Source organism: Alosa sapidissima, chromosome 18 (genome assembly GCF_018492685.1).
Source record: "Alosa sapidissima isolate fAloSap1 chromosome 18, fAloSap1.pri, whole genome shotgun sequence".
Classification (NCBI taxonomy): Eukaryota; Metazoa; Chordata; class Actinopteri; order Clupeiformes; family Clupeidae; genus Alosa; species Alosa sapidissima.
This window is the reverse complement of record NC_055974.1, coordinates 57,465-81,796: the sequence shown is the minus strand read 5'-3', so window position 1 is coordinate 81,796 and position 24,332 is coordinate 57,465. Positions and strand designations below refer to the sequence as shown.

Sequence of the window (24,332 nt, the reverse complement as noted above, 5' to 3'; positions counted from 1 at the left end):
CAGCTATCTCTGTTACAAAAACGAGCTGGTAATCGCTCATTGAAGAGGGAACTATGATAAAAAGATTGTTTTCCTAAAAGCATGGAGTTGACGAAAGAATAAGCAAGCAATGTCACGTTAATGTTAAATAGAGCTGGTAAGTCCCGCCCTTTCCGCTGGACCTCTAGATTGAAAAATCGTCAATGCAAGTGAATGTGAGAAAATAATTATTTTCTGGTCCCGTTTGATTTGTGCCATGAATGTGAACATATGTTGTCTGTGAATTTTTAATATAAATTTTCGTGTAAAGAATGCTACAATTGAGCAGGTAGAAGTTTGATGCGGTTAAACTTTGTGTGAGAGCACTTTGTGGACTACAACTTTCCGCTAGACGACAGATCACTAGTTTCCCATAACAACCATCAGTTGGTCGAGATGTAGAGGGTTATTAAGATCGACTTTGAACACAGTGAACCATACAACTTTACAATCACACTGTATCGTAGTGTTAATGTGTTGAGTGAAGCTAGACATGTTTCAAATATTTTTGTTACCATGTGTGTTTATTCCTGCCGTTACAAAAACTAGCATCTCAGTTAATGTTAGCTCAATGTTAGCGATTAGAGCTAGCTCACGTCACAGGCGACATGTAGTCTTTCTCGTTATGTCTTTTCCACAACTGATAGCCGAAGAATCATATAATATACTGTCAAACTCGTAACATGAAAAATTATATTAAAAATTCACAGACGACATATGTTCACATTCATGGCACAAATCAAACGGGACCAGAAAATAATTATTTTCTCACATTCACTTGCATTGACGATTTTTCAATCTAGAGGTCCAGCGGAAAGGGCAGGACTTACCAGCTCTATAGCCTACATCTGAATACTAGGTGGCAACGTTGTATTACATTTCACTAGTGTACTTGAAATACGGTGTGAGCTTCACAAGTAAGGAAGGTGCAAATATTATGTAATTTATCATGGGAAATTATTGGAAATGTTATTTCTTGTTTATTCTAATTGCAAACCACACACATCCATTCGTAATCACACGTACACTTGTAATACCTTGAAAAGATTCTCATTTCGTTTATTAATGATGTTGCCTAGCAACTCAGTGTTCAGAGCAAAGATTTGTTTTATAGAGTTACAGACATAATGAGTCATGTTGTAGTGGTCCACATAAATGTGCCCCTTCTGTTATTAGAATGCTAAGCGGAGATTTAACATCATTCATTTCTTGTGTGGCTAGAAGCTAGCTAGCTATGTCATAGGGAGGAGATGTTGCTGTAACATTATGGGATTTATGTTGCTTAGCGTAATGCCATGGTCATTTGATATGAGATGCTTGTACTCGTAACTTCGTCACTTGTAACTTTAGGACTCCTATTTTTTTTTTACTAAGAATAATTCAGGAAGCATTTTAGCCCTAAAAGTAGCGCCTGAGTCTGTGACAGCTTAAGCGAGGACTCCTAATAAGACCGATTCACAAACAATGTTTTGTGGTGGCATTTCACGTCGCGATGTTTTGAAATGCGTCTAACAATCACGAGGGAACAATTTTGCATTGTAGGCATAAAACTAAGGGATACAGTAACACCACCAACAACCAAAACTAGCCTACTCATTGTTTACATGTACATTAAATGTAACGTTTCATTGTAAATCAAATTAAAAGATTCTCCTCTTTGCAAACGTTGGCATAGGCATAGTGACAGATTAATTTAATAATGTTGCTGCGTGAATCACGTTAAGCGCGAATGAAGTGGCCACTTCTTAATAGGAGTCACTGTATGGAAGTAGGCTAAGTAAAATAGAGATGTTTAAAATAAGATAAAGTTAGGGTATGCCCGCTTGACAACGGCAGAGATAACTGGCCTTTGGCCATAGCAACCATCCATTTAGAACGATTGGCCTCCAAGGATCTTAGCTGTGATTCATGTAGCTACAGTATGCATGCAATGTGATGCAAAGTATAGAAAGGTGATGAAATATACAGAGACAGGTCAAGAAATATAGTGCAATGTAGACAGTAGTATACAGTTGATTTACAGAAGGTGGTTTAGAGTAATATGAATTAAATATAAATATGTGCAGTGTATTAGCAGTTATCTTATACAATAAGTAGAATAATGTATGTGGATGTAAATCGTAAATCGTAAAAGTAAATTGCATTCAATTAAATTGCAATTAAAAATCTTTCCAGTAGGCTTAATGTCACGCAAAAAGTACAACCAAAGCTGAGCTTAATCAACTAAAACGTCTAAAGAACCAGAACTTGAGTGTAGTTTTTTGCTGGGTCCCAGGCCATGTTGGTCTGAGGGGAAATGAGAAAGCGGACAGTGGTTATTAAAGACTTGCAATGCATTCTGGGTAGGCAGCAGTAGTGAAAAAAGAGGTTTAACTTTTAGACACTAGGTGGCACTGTTGTATTGCAATTCACAGAGGATCAACGTGAGAAGGCACATTGTTTTATTTCTCGAGTAATGAGTTTGCATCGTGGATGTTCAAGACTGCAATATCAGTAGCTTACGACGGGAATACAGTTTGTGAAGGTGTGCGTTGATGAACAAAGTAAGTTAGCCGTGAACCTGTTAATTACGTAGGCCTACCAGTTGTACTTCAATGAAGAGTTTATACTGCCAACAAGGTAAGGGAATGAATGTTAGCATAGGACTACGTTTACTTTGTTTTTAGCCGGGTATCGGCTAGCTATCTGACAACAAACTTTTGTCCTTAGTTTCCACTATGTATTTGATACCAAGTATGATTGTCAGTATAGCGGTGAATATTGATATCATTGTTATGGTTTATTTACTATGTTTCTATGCATATTAATGTCATTAGGAGTTAACTCCTGATGTGGGAATTGGACTTGGGAGAAGGATGTCCCCCCACTTGGAGCATTGTTTTGACCATTTGAATAGGCGTTTATTAATAGGCTGTAATAAGCGTTGTTACAAGTGCATGCATCACGCAAATGTCTCCAGTTAAGCCTCTTTGTCATAAAATTCGTTACAAGATTGACCGTCATGCTGTAGCACTCCACCATGCATTAGAAAACTATACAGCTCATCGTTTCACGTTACCCGTGGCTAGAATAGATTGTATCCGAAGCTAGCAAGCATCTTCATGGCCCACTGTTGCAATTCCTTCAATTGTGTTTTGCAGAAAGCAGGAAGGCTAGTCCAGTGGTCAAAATGACACGAACACATATGTGCGAGTAATACGAGTGATTTTTTATCGATGGAGAGCCGCCTCATGTGATACATTTTAGGGATTAAATATCTAAAATTGTATTAGGCCGATTTGTAATGGAAATGACTGACACATAGTTGGCTAAACCAATACAAGTCATAGGCTATTTAACCATAAGCAATGACCAACGGTGAACCTGCGCACGAAACAACTTCGAAGAAAAACTTAGATTGGTGCGCTAATTTTATCCAAACAAAAACTTTTCAAAGACAGCACTGCCACTTGCCTGCCTAATGTATTTCTTTCTTTTATTTTTGATTTGTTTTATTTTTATTTATTGATTCTGCACCTCTGCTTTTTAATCATAAGCAATGTCATTGAAATGACGCCCCCTCAAATTGAGCTACACTGCCCACAGCATATTGAACGTGTAACCTGCTATTCTTATTGCCATGATTTACGTGTGGTAATGAATGAAGCTATGCCACATGTTATGCGTCAATGAGATTAGACTAGATTACATAGGCTACTCTACATTATGGTTTGTCTGTTCATTACATTTTGAAGCTAATCCAATCATCTCTAGGCGCCACGGTCGACTTTTGTCGACAAGATGCGGTACTAAATAAAACGGCCGATTTAGTCAAATAGGGTGTCATATTTCGTTCGACCTCCACTCCACTAGATGGCAGACATGTCATACGTCATCCCTGAGTCCGAAAAAGGGCATGCTTTAAACAAAACCTTCTAGCTACAGCGCACTGAATCAGTGCGTGAAATACCGGAGCTAGTGTGCGTGTGAGCCACTTTGTCAGAGCGATATTGTCAACGTCGGCGAGTATTTGCATTAGATTATCGTCTAATGGCATCAAAAAAGTTTACCCGAAATGAAGTGTTGGGTCTTCTATTCGCGGACCCTGATTCTGAAGGGTGATTGACGGTGATTAGTTGAGTGAGGCTTCAGATGCGTCCCTGCCTTGCAATGATGCAGCTGGACAAAGTGAGAGTTTACTCCATAGTTTAGCTTACACCAAGCACAAACGTTGAATCGTTTGCCCAATGTCACTGGTGGGAATAATGTTTCACGGGTTCGGAGTGTTCATCGGGAAGTTAGCAGGGTGTTAGTGGTGTGGCGAACGAGGCTGGAGGTAGCCTAATGTCCATGTAGCACTAGCTTCTGTCTTCTGAACGTGTGCCTCTCCGCAATCGCGGCGACAGTAACGTGGTGGAGCCTTTGTCTAATGCCACTGGGTATGTTAGACGAGGTCGAAGTGCTCATAGGACAGTTAGGGGGGAACGTAGAGGCAGTGTGGGGAGTCGCAATGAGAATGACAGTAGGCCTAGTCCGAGCTGCGCAAATTCTCTCCACTCGATGCGAGCGCGAGGCAGATCTGGCCATGCTGCTCGCAACAGGAGATACAGAGGTGGTGACACGGGGCAGGAGAGCCATTAGGCCATGCATAGTCTATCACAAGATGATGGGAATGCCAGCCCTGTATGGATAGGATATGGATATGGATAGTCATTATCTCTACAGCAAAAGGCCTTCCCTGACCATTTAGGATATATATGTGTTCTTTTTTGTGTGTTCATGTCCTTGTGATGTGTGTGTCTTTGTCAGCTAAGAAACACAACAAAAAGAAAACAAATACTAACATTGTCTCTTGTCTTGTCTCGTCATCTCACTCCTGATCTGTGCCTTGCCGTGGCAAGTGAGCTTTTGAACTAAACAGGTCTTGTCTACTTGTGTTTGTGTGTCATCTGAATAATATATATGTGCCCCATATATGGAATCAGAGTGCCTACTGTATGTAGTAAATGGAAAATCTCTACAGCAAAAGGCACCTACCGCTACATGCATTTGGTTTGTTTCTGCCATTTATTAGTAATGATTTACATAGTTTGTTTACTACTTAGTATTTACCTGAGCATTCAGTATTGTGCAATATAGCATACAGAAGGTGAGGGACATTTTGGGGGGAAAGAAGTGGTGCATTCTATCATTCAAACATGCAACTTTTCATGAAAATTCTATAATCCAAGATGGCCGCCACCATATAACGTCATAATATGCAAATTAGATATAAACATTTAATCCCTACATAAACTTTGGGTCATCCTTAATATTTCTCTAATTTACAGAAAGTCTCTATCTCATCACTTTTAAGATATAGCCTTTTGACATGAAGATGTCAAAATCGAACGTTTCGAAAAAAACCCTCTGGCGCCTAAAGGGTTAATGTTCACGAAAGCTGGTAACATTTTGGCCTTGGCCTTATGGCCTCAGCCAAGTGTCCCTTGAGCTGAAAAAGGTTGAAGGCCTCTGTACTGTATAATGGTAAAGAAATGTGAGCAACATGTGGTGGACATTCCTTTATTCTGAGATACAAACAGACATACGGTGCTTATAGAGCAGGCCCATATAGATTATTTGTCAAATAAACCAGTAAATCAGTATTAGGGGATGCTGGGATGGAATATAAAACATCAATGTCTCCTATACATTGACTAATCTGTGGCAGGCCGCCACGAAATCAAAACCGGCCGTCACACAATAATGTTCTATTTTGTACTATTTAAGTAATTTAAAAATAATTCAATCACTTTCATTGAGCTGAACTTTTTACGCAGCAGCCTTTCCTTGCCCCTCCCTGCTTTCTCTCGTAAAGAGCCCGCTGCCTCTCCTCTGCATGTGCATTTAACAAAACATAAAGGATTGTTGATGGATTGTTGTTGCCACATACAGTAGAAGCATTGCATAGAAGGCGGCGTGCTAAACTGCTAATCCAAATCATTGAATGGATGTGTTTGTTGTGAATTCGGTTTCATGTTCACGAAAGCTGGTAACATTTTGACCTTGGCCTTATGGCCTCAGCCAAGGGTTCCTTGAGCTGAAAAAGGTTGAAGGCCCCTGTACTTTATGGTAAATCAAAACCAGCCGCCACACAATAATGTTCTATGTTGTACTATTTAAATAATTTAAAAATAATTCAATCACTTTCATTCGACTAGATTACTCATGCATGCTTTATTAATTTTATTGACTCTTGACACTAAATGTTTGCAAAATCCCGATGTAAATGGTACATTCACAGAATCCAATTCTGTGAGAAACACTGAACATTCACACCCAACTTCTGTCATAGCTCATATTTTAAAAATAAATCAGTGAAACAATATCCTGATAAACAAGTAGCATTTTAATGCCTCCATCATGTTTCATATTTGGTAAATAAACCACAGGGAAACGTTAACTGCTGCCATTGGTCAATTCCTCTGTAGCCTGACAAATCTTATCAGAAAGATTTTTGATTTTCAAAAGCGTTCACCTGTCACAGCCGTTACAGCCAAACAAAATCCGTAGCCGCAAAACAGGAAGTAGGTCATATCTCGTATCACGTATCTATACCAACCTTGGTGCATAGAAAATTTGGTAAAGGGACTCGGGACTCCATTGTGAGGACACATATAATTTGGTGCACTTTGACCTAGGGGTCGCTGCAACTAGCAAAAATGTGTTTTGGCATTTCGGATGTATGTTAATGCACGTAACCTTTGACCTGTACGCCCGATTTTGAAAAATTAGCCACTGTTAGAATTCTTTGATTATGCTAGGTTCAACATAGCATATTCCACTGTCTGCTCACATTAGTGACCGCACCAGAGCAAGCACACTTTCGCAGTTCCTCAGAAATGCAGTCTAGTTATTATTAGTGGGTTTGATCCAGCAAGCCCACTATTGTTCTTCTTAAGTTTACTTTATTTATTTATTTATTTATTAGTGGGTTTGATCCAGCAAGACCACTATTGTTCTTCTTAAGTTTTCTTATTATATCTTCTTTTTCACCCACTTTTTAGTGGGTTTGATCCAGCAAGCCGACTATTGTTAAGTTTACTTTATTAGTGGGTTTGATCCAGCAAGACGAAGCCATGCTGTGGGCTTGCGGAGTAAGCCCACTATTGTTCTTCTTAAGTTTACTTTATTTATTTATTTATTATTCCTGTTCACCCACTTTTTGTACTCACTACTGCTCCTAGACCGTTTGAGCTATCGACGCGGTTCAAACTCCAAAAATTCAGGCCCGAACCGGTGTAGTGCGCGTGTTACTTTCGTGTCGCTGGTCCTTGTCGTTTTCGCGTTATTCCCGTTTTTCTGTGTTTTTTGGGCCCATTGAAATGAATGGCGGAATGTTCAAGGATTCTAATTTCGATTGTGACATCACAGCTCTAATTGCTTAAAGAGCGTATGTCAGGTTAAAAAACGTTTTTGACAAATGAAGGGACATGAAGCAAGATAGTAGTGAGTGATTTTTCTTGAAAAATCAACTTTAAATACAATAGAACAATATTTACAGTTATTTTTATAACTGAATTTATGAACATTCCAGGAAACATTCCAGACACAATGATGACCTCATAAGAGGGAGTCCAGCAAAGATGGTCAATTAAAACACATGGGATAAGGGATCATACAGTAGTTTTTTTTAAACTGACGAGGCCAAAAATATGACTTCATTCCAGTATGTCATGCTAGAGTCTACTACCTGCCTGACATAAAAATATCCTGATCGTTGTTTAAACTTGTGATATCTATGATGAGTATTGAGTTAGTGAATTATCTCAACATTGTGTGCTGATAATATAGATAGCCGAGTAAAAGAAAACAAGTAGCCTAGTTGCGTGCCTGCGTGCGTATTCTCTCTCTCCTGCTCAAACAAAATGTGTGCGCGTTAATTTTGATAACGTGTTCACTAACTTCAATAGAAAATTGTAAATTGTAGCCTGATGGCATGCAGCTAATGGGATACTGTCCATAGTTGGGAAGGTATGGTGGGCCAAAACACACACACAGGACATTTTCTCTTGTTGAGTAGCCTGATGGTACGCACAGTGCGTACGGACGTACACCTGCAGGCGCACCTGCACATGAACTGTTTACTGATAGCCCATTACTGTACACAATAATACTGTGCCCATTCATTAACATATTTTAAACATCAGGCGTCTTGTTTACACATTTAAACCATATGTGGGTGGTTGACGTGAACTCAAATTAAAAGTGAAAAAATTTATAATTCAAAAATATATGTCAAATGACATATAATTATATTCCCTTATATGTGAATAATTCAAAACTGAATGTGTCCATTTCTAATTATTCATATATTTTGCATATTATTCAGTTTTTGGTGTGGTAGTCCTAAAATGCGTCCACCGGTGCAACAAAAGAAAAAATGTCATAATTTAATTCAGAGAATGTTGGACAGATAAGATAGATGAGCCCAAGGCATATTAGTTTGCCCCAACTATATTTCCACATCAAACATACCCCCAAAAAATTCAGAATTATGTTATTTATATACTATAAGATGTACACATAGAGACTTCACCCAAATGTCTGAGTTACATTCATTATATTTAGTATAAAACCCAAGGAATCTTCATTTCATCCTTATAGCTGCATAGTAATGATAGCATTATTATACTATCCAACACTTTTTACATACATTTTTCATTAAAATACCTTTTCCACTCACAATTCAATTTGTTGTACCACAGGACATGCCGTTGCACCATTGGACAACAGAGTACTAGTATGCCCATTATTATTTTAAATTCAGTCAAATTTTTAGTACAACACAGGTAAAATATTTTTTTCTGATAGCCATACTTTCACATAATCATGATTGGAATTCATCTATAAAATAACTGGGTCAAATTCATTGAACAACCCATCAGCATAGTGTCTTATGTGTGAGGGAGGAGAGTGTGTGTGTGTGTGTGTGTAAGAGAGGGAGCAGTCTGTGTGTGTGTGTGTGTGTGTGTGTGTGTGTAAGAGAGGGAGGCGTGTGTGTGTGTGTGTGTAGTAGAGTGAGTGGTATTAGTGTGTTAAAGAGAGGGACGATAGTGTATGTGTGTGTATGTGAGGGAGAGTGTGTGTGTGAGTCTTTGTGTTAAAGAGGGAGGAGAGTGTGTCTGTGTGTGATGGAGGATGTGTGTGTGTGTGTGTTTGTGTTAGAAAGAGGGAGGAGAGTGTGGGTGTTCGTGTGTGTGTGTGTGTGTGTGTGTGTGTGTGTGTGTGTGTGTGTGTGTGTGTGTGTGTGTAAGAGAGGGAGGCGTGTGTGTGTGTGTGTGTAGTAGAGTGAGTGGTGTTAGTGTGTTAAAGAGAGGGACGATAGTGTATGTGTGTGTATGTGAGGGAGAGTGTGTGTGTGAGTCTTTGTGTTAAAGAGGGAGGAGAGTGTGTCTGTGTGTGATGGAGGATGTGTGTGTGTGTGTGTGTTTGTGTTAGAAAGAGGGAGGAGAGTGTGGGTGTTCGTGTGTGTGTGTGTGTGTGTGTGTGTGTGTGTGTGTGTGTGTGTGTGTGTGTAAGAGAGGGAGGCGTGTGTGTGTGTGTGTGTAGTAGAGTGAGTGGTGTTAGTGTGTTAAAGAGAGGGACGATAGTGTATGTGTGTGTATGTGAGGGAGAGTGTGTGTGTGAGTCTTTGTGTTAAAGAGGGAGGAGAGTGTGTCTGTGTGTGATGGAGGATGTGTGTGTGTGTGTGTGTTTGTGTTAGAAAGAGGGAGGAGAGTGTGGGTGTTCGTGTGTGTGTGTGTGTGTGTGTGTGTGTGTGTGTGTGTGTGTGAGTGTGTGTGTGAGTGGTAGTGGAGTTAAAACAGGTAAGGTGTGTGGGGGTGTGTGTGAGTGTGTGGTGATGGGTTAAAGACAGCAGGTAGAGTATGTATGTGTGTGGGGCGGAGTGTGTGTGTGTGTGTCACTTTTTATTTATTTATTCATGCTAAAGTGCAAGACAATACAAGAGCACGAAAAGCAGCATGAAAGGGCGATCCCTAAGAAGCAAGAAATGCTTATAGCGGGGACCCATTTTACTCTTTCAATAGATAGATAGATAGATAGATAGATGGATACTTTATTGATCCCCAGGGGAAATGGCTTGGCCATTAATAGAGAGACAGGTATTTTCCACATTATTTGTATTTTTTGTGGAGCGAAATATAATATAGTTTGTTTTATTGATATTTAGTGATAATGTGTTGCACTTAAACCAAGTGTCCACTTTCAACAACCCCTTGTTTGTAGTTTCCTGCAAGACAAGAAGATTTTTGTGAGACAGGATCAGGTTGATATCACCTGCAAATAACACTTTATTAAAGGCATCCGAGACATCTAGGTCATTGATATAAAGGGTGAACATAAGAGGCCCGAGTATGGATCCCTGGGGGACACCAAGAGTAATAGTTTTCTGAACTGATTTATGGTCATTTATAAGTACGAACTGCTCTCTATTCTGAAGGTAGTTTTGAACCATCTCCATGCTGTGCCTCTGATCCCATAATGCTGCAGTTTGATAAGTAAAACATTGGAATCAATGGTATTGAATACTTTCGATCAGAGGTGGGACCAAGTCACTGTTTGGCAAGTCACAAGTAAGTCCCAAGTCTTAGCAGTCAAGTCCAAGTCAAGTCCCAAGTAAATACAGAGAAGGGCAAGTCGAGTCCAAGTCCAAGTCACATCAAAGCCAAGTTGAGTCCAAGTCCAAGTCCCAATCTTTTTCAAGTCCTGAACAAGTCATCAGGTACTCTTCACTTAATAATGCCATTATTAGACTATCGATCATAATTTTAGCACTTCCATCTAATCCACAGTATTTTTTTTTATAAATACAGATTAAAATATGTTCAATGTTTCTGTCTTGTAATCTTTTACGACATATGCATGTGCATACCTGAGTAATCTGTACAAAACGGATAGCTACATGACACTCAGCACAGCTGCAAATATATATAATGTTTTTCCAAATTGCGGAGCCCACTGTAAGGATTAGTAATAATTTGACTGATGGTATTTCACTGCACTAGGCCACAGATTTGCCTGCAAACAATTTATTAGGCTGTCTGCCAGTGGTGACTCATAAGGGAAGCCAAGGTCAACACTTTTATATTATTTAAAAGATAATAATGACAGTAATTGTGTTTTAAAGTATGCATTTCTTAAGAAATATTACACATTTAATGCTGTTTATCTAATTTGTAAATGGACACTTTAAGCCCATTGTGCACTGTCCACACGTTCTCATAATGATCTTTTTTTACCAGCTCCATTCAAATATAGCCTATGGCTAGTCCACAAACTCAAACATTGTTTGTGCCACATGTATAGCACAATATTAACAATGATAAGCATGATATTAAGTTGGCACAAACAGCTTTCATTCCTTTGGAAAGAGAAGCATGTATGACATGATGCTTGCTTGACATTTTCTGTTTGCAATTAAAAGTGAATTATGAGCCTGGTAGCCAGTAGCCACCTAGCTACAGTAGCTGAGTGGAATGTGTTTCAATCGGCATATCATGTGCTTCATGTAAATAAATTATTGAATACTTCAAGACTCACCAGTTCCATTACACAAGGCAAAGACAACTCTTCATAATATTCTTGTCCACTTTCCAAATCACAGTGAGTGCAGCTATGTCATAGTGACCTGGATCTCATAGTTTCTAACAGTATAGTAGACTAGTGAGAACCGGATAAATTCACAATCTCCTCTAATCTCGTACTTGTTGCCTCCACGATTTCTTTTTATATGTTTCTTATATTTAAAAGAAGATATCAATCATCATCAACAATGACAAGCCAGCTGGAACCTACTTGTTTTCTCTCCCTCTCGTGCGTGCTTAGATGTGTTCTCAATTAAATGCAGTAGCCTAGCATAAGTTTAAGTTGGATCTTAATGGAGAGGACTCGAAAAGTATCATCTTTATGTAACATGCTGTTGGTGCTTTTTGACAAACGTTCTCTAACAAGAGTGCAAATCAGTTTGCAGTAAAGCTACTAGTGATTGGCTAAATGTTGGTCCTTCCTCTGTCTCTTGGTGCCCTACACACAGTGCGTAACGCGTGTGAGGGTAGTGGCAGTAGGCTACTGAACTGTGCTCTGGCCGCTTGTCTCCGCTATTTTTTTTTTTTTTTTTAGTCGCAGGAAAGCGTCTCTGGGTTGACTGGTACACGATCAGGAAATGTAGTTTTTGATTCGAGACATGTCAAGTCATCACAAGTCAAAGAGGCAAAGTCCGAGTCAAGTCTTGAGTGAATAGTATTCAAGTCCAAGTCGAGTCACAAGTCATGCCGAATTTTATCAAGTCAAGTCTGAAGTCATTAAAATCATGACTCGAGTCCATGTCATGTGACTCGAGTCCACATGTCTGTCAGTAACTGTAGGTAGGCCTATTATCATTACTAAGCTATTGTTGGCAGTAGCACCATCGTCATCGTCATCATTATAATCATCAGGTCTATTATCATTATTAGGCTAATTGGGAATTGGCACCAGAGCTCTGATATGAATTTATGCTTTATTAATTGTTATTATTACTAAGCCTAATAGTAGGCATATCATCTGCATTAATGTGAGATCTTTGCCTTGCAAAGATCCTCAATTCTTGGCGCAATGTCTGATAAACATATCCTCAAATCATCCTCAATTTGTGCACAATTGCGGTATTTTGTTATTTTCTGTTACTGTTTATTATTTTATATTTATTTTTAACAGCCAAACAAATATTGCATGACTCGCATTTTAGATATTTGGGTATTTGCGCATAGCACGTGCATCTGAGAAGAAAGAATGTGATGAGAGGAAGGCTAGATTATACATATTGAATAAATAACACTGCAGTTTTTTTTAATTTAAGATGAACAATATCAATACAATGGTGGAGCAGTGAGGGGTTAGGTGCCTTGCTCAAGGGCACTTCAGCCATTCCTACTGGTTGGGGCACTCTCCGGTTACAAGTCCGAAGTGCTAACTTTAGTTACTTTCTGTCAATGAAGCCGGAATACTGTACATATGACGTAGCAGCACATAGAGCCTTGTTTACGTTTTTAACCAATGATATCTGCTCAGATATTTATCTGACACCGCTCTTAGTCAATCATTTGTTGAGTGAACACTTGATATGTTACTGCATTGGACGTTGTGCTGCGTCCCAAGCCTCTTCAAGCCTGTCTCAAAAAGCAGTACAAATACTGTACGTGTTCTGCTTGATGTTGCGCAGGACGCAGGACAGGGCATTGAAAATCAGGACTGTCCTTGCTAAAGCAGGATGTCTGGCCACCCTACTTGGTAACAATGACAGGTTCGCTCGCGTGATGCATGCAACAGCACCTAAGCATTTTCTAAAATCGTAAAGTTAATTCCTTAATATGAAAAAATAAAAAGTCAAGTCATATGTCTCAAGTCTAAGTCAAGTCTCAAGTCCTGAATAGCAAGTCAAAGTCAAGTCAAGTCTTTTATACATGTTGATCAAGCAAGTCTCAAGTCCTAAAAAATGTGACTCGAGTCTGACTGGAGTCAAGTCATGTGACTCGAGTCCCCCATGTCTGGTGAATAGACAATAACACAGCCAGGAGTTCTCTGCATGTGACACAGTAGCTGTGTTCTTGCTTATTGAAAGTCCTACTGTAATACGCCACCACTCTAGCTGTGCCAGCACCCCACTCACTCCCTGGCCACTCACATCACAGTCCAGGATGAACGGGAGGGAGGGGTCAGCAGGAGCCAACACAGGGACCTTCCCCAGCCAGAGGTAGGTAGTAATGCGCTACAAGTAATGCACACTTTTACTCAAGTACATTTTTGAGCCAGTAATCTACTCTAATCTAATCTACTAAAGTACAAGTTTATTATTGGAGGAGAAAGTATCTCGAGGGATAAAAGCGCACCTCTCTCTCGGTGTACAATTGTGTGGGAGAAAAGAAACAGGGCTTCAGAATGCATTGCTGCGTTTCCCCGCGATTATAAAAGTAATGACTGGCCTGGTATGTATCAATCAGATTACGTGGAAGTAGATGTTCTATATATCTAACAGCTCAGTTAACGCAATGACGTCCTGCCAGCTTCTGCATTTTCTGGTGAGACAGCGTAGCAACGAGATGAGAGGTATGATATGACACGGAAACTTTCGCCTATACTCATTTCTGGCCAGCATCGTTCAACAATCACGTTGGACAAGGAAAGTAGGCCTACAAATTCATATACAAGCAAAGTACATGCCTCAGAAATCAAGCACACAAGTTAGAAAAAACCTAGCATTTGTTTATGTAGCCTCAATGTTGCAGGACATGACAAAGACGGTCGGCTGAGAAAACAGATAGCCTACTCTATAGCACTGTCCGAGTGGATATGCCTAAGCTATAGTGTTGTCACGATACCAAAATTATGACTTCGATACGATACCTGCCATAAATATCACGATGCTCGATACGATACTACGGCGAAATCCTAAGATATCTGAAAAAGAAAGGACTCATACCTCCTCCAAGTGTATTGAGTCATTTGTGTTGAATTCGGTGCACTTTTGTAGTGTGCAGGTCAATTCCAGGCTCTAAACTTCCTACATATTATGTTGGAAGGATATGTTATAGTTAATTTACATTGTGTTGTGTTTTGGCAATAAAGTAGCTTTAAATAGCCAAACTAGGCTAGATCAAGGTCAGTTTTGAAATTACTGCATGCTGTAACTACTGCACTGAATGCTATGCAGAGGGGCCTAATCTTTAGGCCATCTGATGTACAGTATAGCCTAGGCTACCCTAGGTCTTCCCGTGTTCATGGGATTTCTTTGACAGTTGCAAAGGGAAAAATGTAAGGATAGTCTTCTTTGCGCCCAGTGTACAAGTACTACGTTACCACCACTCAGGTCTTCGTCAGATAGGCCTACACCATTACCTGTTGCAATATATCTGTGCGCATTCCTACATGACGTCTATTTCTTTGATAACATGATTTGCTACCACGTAACAATAAGCCGCTATTATTATTAGGACTCAACACGCTTTGGTGGTATTATATGCTGTGGGCTTTAATTAGCGCATTTCGGGTAGCCTATCCTACATCTGGGCAATAATTATTGAACAAATTGCAGTCTACATGCCATGGCAAATACTACCAGTACTACTGACCGAACATGAAATAGATTATTTACAAGTTACGGTAATGTTATTCTGGCGTGAACATTGCGCTTTCATCACGTTAGCACCCTATGATTACAGCTCGTTATGTCTCGTCAAAATGATTACAGCTTGTTATGTCTCGTCAAAATTAATAGATGAAGGAAGGTTCGCTTTATCCCAGAGAACCATACTCGTTTCACTTAGCCTAGACTAAAACAGAAGAGAATAACTTGGCACTAACCATGTAGTCGTGTTTTCTATAGCCTATTCGTTAACCTGTCGTTCTTTGAACTCTTTAAAAATGTTGGGATATGTCTTGGTGTTTAGCCAAGTTCCATGCGTAGCCTACTGCTTTTAAATGATTTTGAAACATATTTTACGAACGGGCCTCTGTGTACCTGATGGCTTGCCTCCAATATTCGCGATGTAGCCTATCTGAAATAGGCTAGTTCCAGATTTCACCTTTTGTTTTATCCACAAGGCCGAGGACTGTCGGCAAAGAACTATGTTGACGTTGCCTGCGCACTCACTCACTCAGAGCTGCCTGCTGGACACGCCCACTTGCCTAGATGCGTGCAAGGAGCAGTGAGAGCAGCAGTTCACACAGACACAGAACGTTATTTTAATAAAGTATCAATTCTAAAAACGTCGGAAATCGTATCGTTTTTTTGCGTGAAGGCATCGTGATACCTTTTTAGTATCGATACACCGTGCAACACTACTAAGCTATATGTAGCCTAAATGTAAGGTCTACCCATAATATAGCCATTGTTTTTAGGTTACATATGTATGTTCTGTATGGTGAAGTTATAACCAGATTTCTATTAATGCAAAGCAGAAGAATCAGCTGGCAATGGATTTGAAGTGAATGCTTTTCAACCCGTAACCACTTAATGCTTATTCTGGCTATGACAAGATAGCCTACACAAGTGTGTCAGATAATATTAAAGTATATTAAATAAAATATATTTGAAATGGGCTGTTAAAATATGTTTGCCTATATGATTAGCCTACAAAGAAGGAGAAAAGCAAATAGGCGTCAAGGATGGGCCTACTTTTAAAGGGCCATCAAAAATGTAAAAATAAAAAAGTTACTTGTTACTTGAGTAATTTATGAACAAAGGACTTTTTTACTTTTACTTGAGTAGATTTCTCAGATGGTAATTTTTACTTTTACACAAGTCATTTTTGAAGGGAGTAATTGTACTTTTACTTGAGTATAGATTTTCAGTACTCTACCCACCCCTGCCCCCAACGCCTTCTGTAGTGTGGTGAAAGCTGTTTGGTACTCGCTGGTACACACAAAGTCTTTGTGCAGTAGCCTGAACAGGGGTGCAGCCACACAGGAAAACCCTCTCACAAACCTCCTATAAAAAGAGGCTAAGCCTAGGAAGCTTTTCAGTTGTTGCTGGTCAGTTGGTGTGGGCCGGTCTCTGACCGCTTCTTGTCGTCCATTGTGCCAATGCCACGTCTGCCCAGCCCGTGACCAAGGAATGTCACCTCTCTCTGTATGAAGTGGCACTTTTCCGGGTGGAGTTTGAGACCTGCCGCTGCTATACGCTCGTAAAACGTGCCACAGAGACTGGAGACCTGCCTGGAAAGTGAGGCCGTGGGCAAGGATGTCGTCCAGGTACACCACACACTCATGTGACTTCTCCTAACAGCACTTTGTCCATCAGCCTTTCGAATGAGACTGGGGAGTTACAAAGGCCAAATGGGAGGACTTTGAACTGCCAGTGGCTGTGGTTGGTGCAGATTGCAGTCTTTGGTTTGGCAGAGGGAGAGAGAGGCACCTGCCAGTATTCGGACCTCAGGTTCAGTGACGTGAACCAGCCTGACCCAGCTACCTGGTCCAGGGTTTCATGCACCCGTGGCAAGGGGTAGGAGTCCTTTCTTGTCACCTCATTGAGCAGTCTGCAGTCCACACAGAACCTCCACTGTCCGTTCTTCTTTGGGACTGTGACGTCAAAGGCGGCCCATGGGCTGTCGCCGCCTTTAAAGGTACACTATGAATGGGCTGTCACGTGCGGAGAGACCTGTAACGCCTCCCAGACAACCCAACAGTCTGTGGTTGGGGTGAGAACAGTCTTTGAGGATTCTGTGTGCCTTACATAAGTATCGCTTGCCCTGGATGACCTATAGGTATAAGTATAAGTATAGTATAAGTATACTCTTTTGATCCCGTGAAGGAAATTTGGTCTCTGCATTTATCCCAATCCGTGAATTAGTGAAACACACTCAGCACACAGTGAGGTGAAGCACACACTAATCCTGGTGCAGTGAGCTGCTTGCTACAACAGCGGCGCTCGGGGAGCAGTAAGGGGTTAGGTGCCTTGCTCAAGGGCACTTTCAGCCGTGCCTACTGGTCAGGGTTTGAACCGGCAACCCTCCGGTCACAAGTCCGAAGCGCTAACCAGTAGACCACGGCTGCCCCAAAATTTCAGGTTAATTGGCAAATCCATTTATCTATGTCTATGCATTTCCAAACCCAGCCATCCTGTTTCTCCACTATTTCCACACTGTTCAGCTTCACACAGTATCATCCCGGCCTTGCCACACACTTCAATTCAGTGTCATGCCATGGGTGTTTATGGGCTTACAGACCTCGATGGAGGGGAGTGAAGAACCGGTGATGTGTTGGGCAGTTTTCACCACCCTCTGCAGTGTTTTCCGGTCAGAGACAGAGCAGTTGCTGTACCATACTGTTACACAGTGGTGAGGATGCTCTCATTGATGCAGTGGTAGGAGTTCAACAGAATCTGAGGAGACAGCTGGACCTTATTTAGTCTCCTCAGGAAGAAGAGACGCTGGTGAGCCTTCTTGATCAGAGTAGAGTAGAGGTGTTGAGAGTCCAAGAGAGAGGTCCTCAGAGATGTGGACACCCAGAAATTTGAAGCTGGTGACATGCTCCACCTCAGTACTACTGATGAGGGTGTGTGTACTAGCTTTTGACTTTATATGTAAACTCTCACAAGCTGTGAAAACTGATCTGGTTCATAGCTATTGGTAAGTCATACGCCTGCAGCCAAAAGACCCAGGTTTGATTCTTGTCATCGCTCCATTTCAAAGTTATGCATCAATCAACTTTTGGGGCGTAGCCTATAATGATTCTATTGACTGTGTCTTATCTTGTTAAGGTACAATCCTCTCCTTGGAATTCTTGGTAACTTACTGCCACATGTGAATATCGCATGACCCAATTCACATAGACATTTAAAAAATGGTGTGCTTATACTTTAAGTGGTGAAGCAGGCGCGCTCAACTCCCAAAACTTTGGATGCGAGTTAATAGGACTATCAAAATGACATAAAAAAATCGCACACAAAAACACACACATATACATACATACAACATTGCTGACATACATGCATGCACTCATGCCTACCTAAAAGGCCTGTGAATAGATGCAGTATGCTGCTGCTCAAAGGCCATGCTGATAAAGACACAACACACATCTCAGTCTTTCTCACTCTCTCTCTCTCACTCACTCACACACACACACACACACACACCTCACATGGCTAAACATGCTGTACACTCACCATTTGGATCCAGTCACACAAAAACATATCTCTCTGTCCATCCATGTGTGTGTTGCTGTTTCTCTCTCTCTCACTCTCGCTCTCTCTCTCAAAATTCTCTCTCATAAACATCTCCCTGACTAACACACACACAAACCCACATACACATTCAGACACTATACACTACTCATCTCCCAGAACACACACAAACACACACACACACACACACACACACACACACAGTCATTATGGCTCCAGGCAGTACACTCAGTTCCTCCGACTGGCTGGTCAGTGTAGCCGCTTCTTCTGTGGCAGGCAAGCCAGAATGTGTCCTTGCCCACAACTCGCCCCTGGGCTACCAGGGTGACGCAGGCTGAGTTGCTCTCTCACACAGTCCACCCAATCTCTACCACAGCCCCCCAGATGACTGATGGACTCATGCTCATGCTTGTCCAGCAGCGCAGCAAAGAGTTGGCAGGGCAGCAACACACACACAAAGAGAGGTCATCACTGACAAACAGTAAAGCTTTCCCTGTCCCTTCTTGACTTTGATCATGCAAAAAATGCAATCTGAGGAAGCACTGTGATCGTGATCAAGTCACTGGCATGGGAGCAGTGTTGGTGACATCATTGCCCAGAGTCAGACTCTAGCCTTTGATGTCACACTGCCATATTAAGACAGGCCAAAATCAGAGTAACATGTTATCAGAGAACCCTAGAGCTGACAGAATGTTTTCAGCATTATCTACTGTATGTGTAGTGTATTATTAAAGCAGTACCAAGGAGTTTTGGTCTACAACTAGCAAGCTAACACACAAATTAGCACACAAATCTTACAAACACCATAAATACTACAAAGCGAGGTAACTGGCTTATCTGTATATGAACCACTCCTCCATCCACAATCTTGAAAGACATTGGTGCACATATTGTGAGAGAATCACTCCGCCAAGATAACAGGAAGATAACACGGTAACCAGATACCATGATCAGTCATGTTAACCTGCTACAAATACAATATAACAACATATACTAATATACTAATTTCAATGGGTCATTTTCCCAGCGCAAAGTTTATTCGTACTGTATTTTGCACGTCTCATTTTTAAACAATGCGCCAAGAGGTGTTGCAATGAACAACCTAGGGAGTGGTCTGGCGCATTGTCTGAAAATCGCTATCGTACACTACCTAAAATGCATTACACCACTAACCAAGAGAGACCAGGTCAGAAGTCCATGGCGAGTTGTTCATATGATATTTTAAGAGCACATTATCAACAGTGATATGAGACAGAGATATAGACAGAGGGTCACCAATTACAGGACAGCCAACCACAAAGGTATCCAATAAGGATGAAGTGGAAGAAGAGGTGCACAAACTCTTCAACCAACCACTGGCAGTAGGGTGCCTTATACACCTCACAAGACCCATTTACACTGTGTACTAAAGCCATTAGGAAAAGAGAAGAAAACAAAACAAAAACAAAGGAAATTCTCCATAAAGCTCATCAGAAAAGCTTGGACCACATAACATGTCACCAAACGTGTGTATGACCTCAACTCTTTCTTTGTCTAATCATGAAAAACCTGAAACACTGACCTGCATATAGCCTGCATGGACGGATGTGTGTAAACAATGTCTTGCCTCGACAAAGTTTGAATTAGTCTGTCAACTGGCTTGAGAATGCGACCAGATCTTAGCCCTCACCTGTGTGAATGTACTAGGATTTTCAGACTGTGAAACAGAAGCTACTGTGTCAACATCAGGGTTGGGTAGTAATGGATTACAGTGGGCAGTGCTTCGACTTGGCCAGCTTCCCTCGCGGTCCGCGAGCAGGATCACGCGACTTTAATTTGTATTTTTCCAGTGACGCTGCAACAACGCTGCAACAACCGGCAGAGGTCTCAAGTGAGCAGGGTGTATCGTAAAAAGAAATGGAGCTGGAAAACCCTACACAGACTTCACTACAGACTTTAGCAGACTGGTTTAGAAATAATTTAATAACCAGAAATATTTGGTTAACGGCGAGTGAATCCCGTTTGCAGCCGTAGAAGAAACGCAGGACAAATTAAACATTCTGGTTTTCTCCGAGTGCAACGATGATAGACAGACATCATTTGGACAAAATATAGAGCATATTAACCTCCGTTGCTCAGCCAAATGCCGTCCTGTTACATCCTGTTATCACGGAATTACAGGCGATAAACGATTTTTGATGGTCACAAGTTTACTTCATTAGCGTTTATTTTTTTGATTATTAAAGTTTTACATTTAAAGGCTTGACTTCGGGGTTATTCAGAAGAGCATTTAGTGCTCTCCCCAATCCCAGACGTTCACATTGCATGTTTGTTTGTAATGGATGCAACCGCGAGATACGCTTGTCATAGGCGCCGATACCGTGGGTGCTCCGTCTCTCTGGGCACCCACTGAAAACTTCGAGCACCCACGTGTGCCAGCTTACAGTCCCGGCTAAATTTACATTAATTTAAAATCAAACATCGCAGTTTATGTTAAATTCAGCATCTCTCATAATGTGATTCGATATGTTGCTGTCAATTCCCTATCTACTAACCACCAATGAGAGCGTCTCTCGTATGAAAATTCCTGACACTTCCCACCTGAAGAATTAACGCAAGGCTTTGTCGGGTCTTCAGCCCCGAATGTTTAAAATGTATATAGCCCTGAATATCATTTTAAAAGTAGTGTGACACAGCTAAACACTGGTACCTCATAGAACGTCTATAACATAGCCTAGGTGGTCGCAACTCACAAAAGTAAAGCAGATAGAAAGAACTCACGCAAATCTAGCTTACAACACGCAGACAGCTTCATGCGCAGGGAAGAGAGCGCGCACGCGCACACTGTGCTTTATGATTGTTGGCTTCTGATGGTATCTTGCTAATTCACTGAACTGCATTAGGTGACACAAATGGTATTGCCTTTATCTTATAACTCCTTGTCTGAGCGACTACCAGGCCTATGGTTTTTAAAAGTCAGATGTTCCCTGACAAAGACATTCGAAAATTAAGAATGTTTATTGACTTGAAAAATACACTAGTTTTTGCAAACTCCCTTCATTCAACCCTTGAAGACATTGCGGTCTGGGGGTCGTTTCTAGAAAAGTTAGTAACGACGTTGCTCAACCACCATGGTACGACGCAACTTGCAACCAAACAACGACACTGTTGTTACACCTGTTTCCAGAAAGCATCGTACCTGTGTCGCAATTCGCTACCTCCAACGTTCGAACACCATAGTTCCAACAACGTTGTTGATGATGCAGCGATACATATCTTTGGTGGAAACAGTGGCAACGTGTAATACCCCACCCCCTAGAAATGTTCTGTCACGGCCTATGTCGACATGTTTCTAACCTAAACCGAGTGATTAATGCTGGTATTGTCATTGCCATCAGCCAAAACCTAAACCTATTGCAAGCATATAAAACAGTTAACTTAAGCAGACCAATATGAGTCATTATTTGTGTTAAATATCTATGTGTTGGAAAAAATATATAGCCTGGACAAATATCTGGGTATCCCATAGGTTATCAACTGTCTCGTGGCTTAACAGCAGCGCATTGGTGCACTGCACGCTCGGCCGGAGTTCGCATCCTATCTCTTCTTTTCATCTCTGAGTAAGAGTAGGCCTACGAGACACAACAATAGGTTTTGACCATACTTATTTATGTATATAGTTCCTATACATCGAGAGACCATAGGTACAATACATCAGTCAAAAACAATTGAATCTACGTGTCACACTAGTTCACCTGCAGGTAGCGAGAAGCAAGAGGACAATCTCACATCATAAGAAAATCGAACCTACAACGTTGGGATAATAAGTCATCTGCTTTAGCCTCTACACCATTTAACACTGCTGTTGTTAGGGACTGTGAAGATTATAATACTAAAAGCAAGGCAATACTTTAATTAACATAAATAGCAAGAATGAGCCAAGTAGGGGAGCAGTGTCTTAATCAAAATTAAGCTACAGGATAGATCAATCATTGAGTCACGAGATAAACATCCACTTCGCAAATTTTGGTTAGGCGGTTGTGATTTTTGGTTAGGCGCTCCGGACACTAACAGGAACTACCAAGGAACGACACAATTGCGACTGCCTAGGGGCAGTAGTTCAAACGACCAAACTTTGCCTCCTTGTTTGCGATTGAGAGTTCGAACTACCCTTTCTAGAAGCACCAAATCCAAGAACGATGGAGCGAACTACCAAGGTTGCGACGCAAGTTAGCAAACGATGCTTTCTAGAAACGACCCCCTGGTGCGCTATGTAAATAGTTTCTCGTACCATTTAGTTTCTCAGAATGTAGGTCTACTAGGCCTACAATAACGTCATCACCAAATACATCTTTTATTTTTAGTTGATCAACCACAAAGAGTAGCATAGGCCTACTGTGCACAGTGCACTGACGACTGTAGCAGCCCAGGGTAACCAGTTGTTGTAGATGAGAGGCAACCCCTTGTTTCAGATAGCCTGGACAACATGTTACCTGGGTGTTGCCTACGTTATTAATTAATGGTAGCCTACAATAGTTAATTGATTCGCGTAACATATTAGTTGGCTCAAAGAGTAGGGAATCAGGATGGAGAGAGTCACGCGTGTGTTGCTTTTGCGGGATCGAATCCAGTTTAATGCTAGTTTTCAAAACATATATTTTTTTTACATGTCCTTTGTCCGAGTGGCTGTAATGTAGCTGAGTGCTCATGGCGTATGAAAAGCGACTTCAAACCGCCTAAAACAACTTGTTTGTGAATGTCTGACAACTGCTGCACGCGCAAGGAAACCAGTAGGTGGAGAAACCAGAAGGCACACAACACCGGAGAGCACGATTCATTGGCGCTTGCATGTTCGGCCGTATGTCTACGAGCGCACCTGCCTACCATCAGGCTACTCAGCTACTAGAGAAAGAATTTCCCCTGTTTGTATGTTCACTCCAAGTTGGCCTACCATAATTTACCAACTCTGCACTGTAGACCCTAAACTGGCTATTTATATTTTTCTGTGAAATAAGCAAATGTATTTGTTCAACTTTATGAAGCAGAATGCACTAGGCTACTTGGAACGTAACACATTTGACAAAGGACAGATGTATGTTGCTAGTGACAAAATATTAACTTTCAGTGTTTTACGATGTATTTGTCATGGGGAAGTGTTTTCCCCCATGCATTTATTCTAGGCTACTGTCAGTGACTGCCGCGAGAGAAGCGGGTTCTTTGTTTCGTTCATTTCAGTGACTGTTGTAAGGTCGTATGTCCACCTCGGGGTACCCTCAAGTACTCCGAGGTAAAGTGGGCGTGCCTGCCCAAAATGCTGCAAGAAAGCTGGGTAATTTACAGTTTCTAACTCGGGCGGCGGATTTACGAGACAAATAGAAAGCACAGTTACTCCTTTTGAAACAATAAGTGCCGCTTGACGGGGGGGGGGGGGGGGGATCCCAAGCAGCTTTCAGCCATAGGCTAAGGCTACTTTGAGAACATTTCCTAATTCACCCAACACTAATATTCAAAATGTTGAAAACTATTTTGGCATAGCCTATAAGCAGTTTAATTAAATGTAATGTTAGTTGTAAACAAACGGGCTACTTGGTGAGGCTTGGCCTCACAGATGCGCTCGTGCCTTAGATGGCAAGAAAAATCTTCACGATATAGCCTA

At 41.1% G+C, this 24,332-nt stretch overlaps 1 protein-coding gene and 1 long non-coding RNA gene across 2 annotated transcripts in view; one reads left to right on the top strand and one right to left on the bottom strand.

Moving 5' to 3' along the window:
* LOC121690180 (voltage-gated potassium channel subunit beta-3-like) overlaps nucleotides 1-24,332 on the top strand; it is an 88,995-nt gene that overhangs the window by 31,877 nt on the left and 32,786 nt on the right. The gene's annotated exons all lie outside the window — the stretch shown is intronic.
* Nucleotides 7,109-24,033, bottom strand: LOC121689776. Its single transcript, XR_006024866.1, has 3 exons — nucleotides 23,916-24,033; nucleotides 16,790-16,791; nucleotides 7,109-7,118 (listed from the first exon to the last, which is right to left on the bottom strand). It is a non-coding gene; the product is annotated as an uncharacterized LOC121689776 (long non-coding RNA).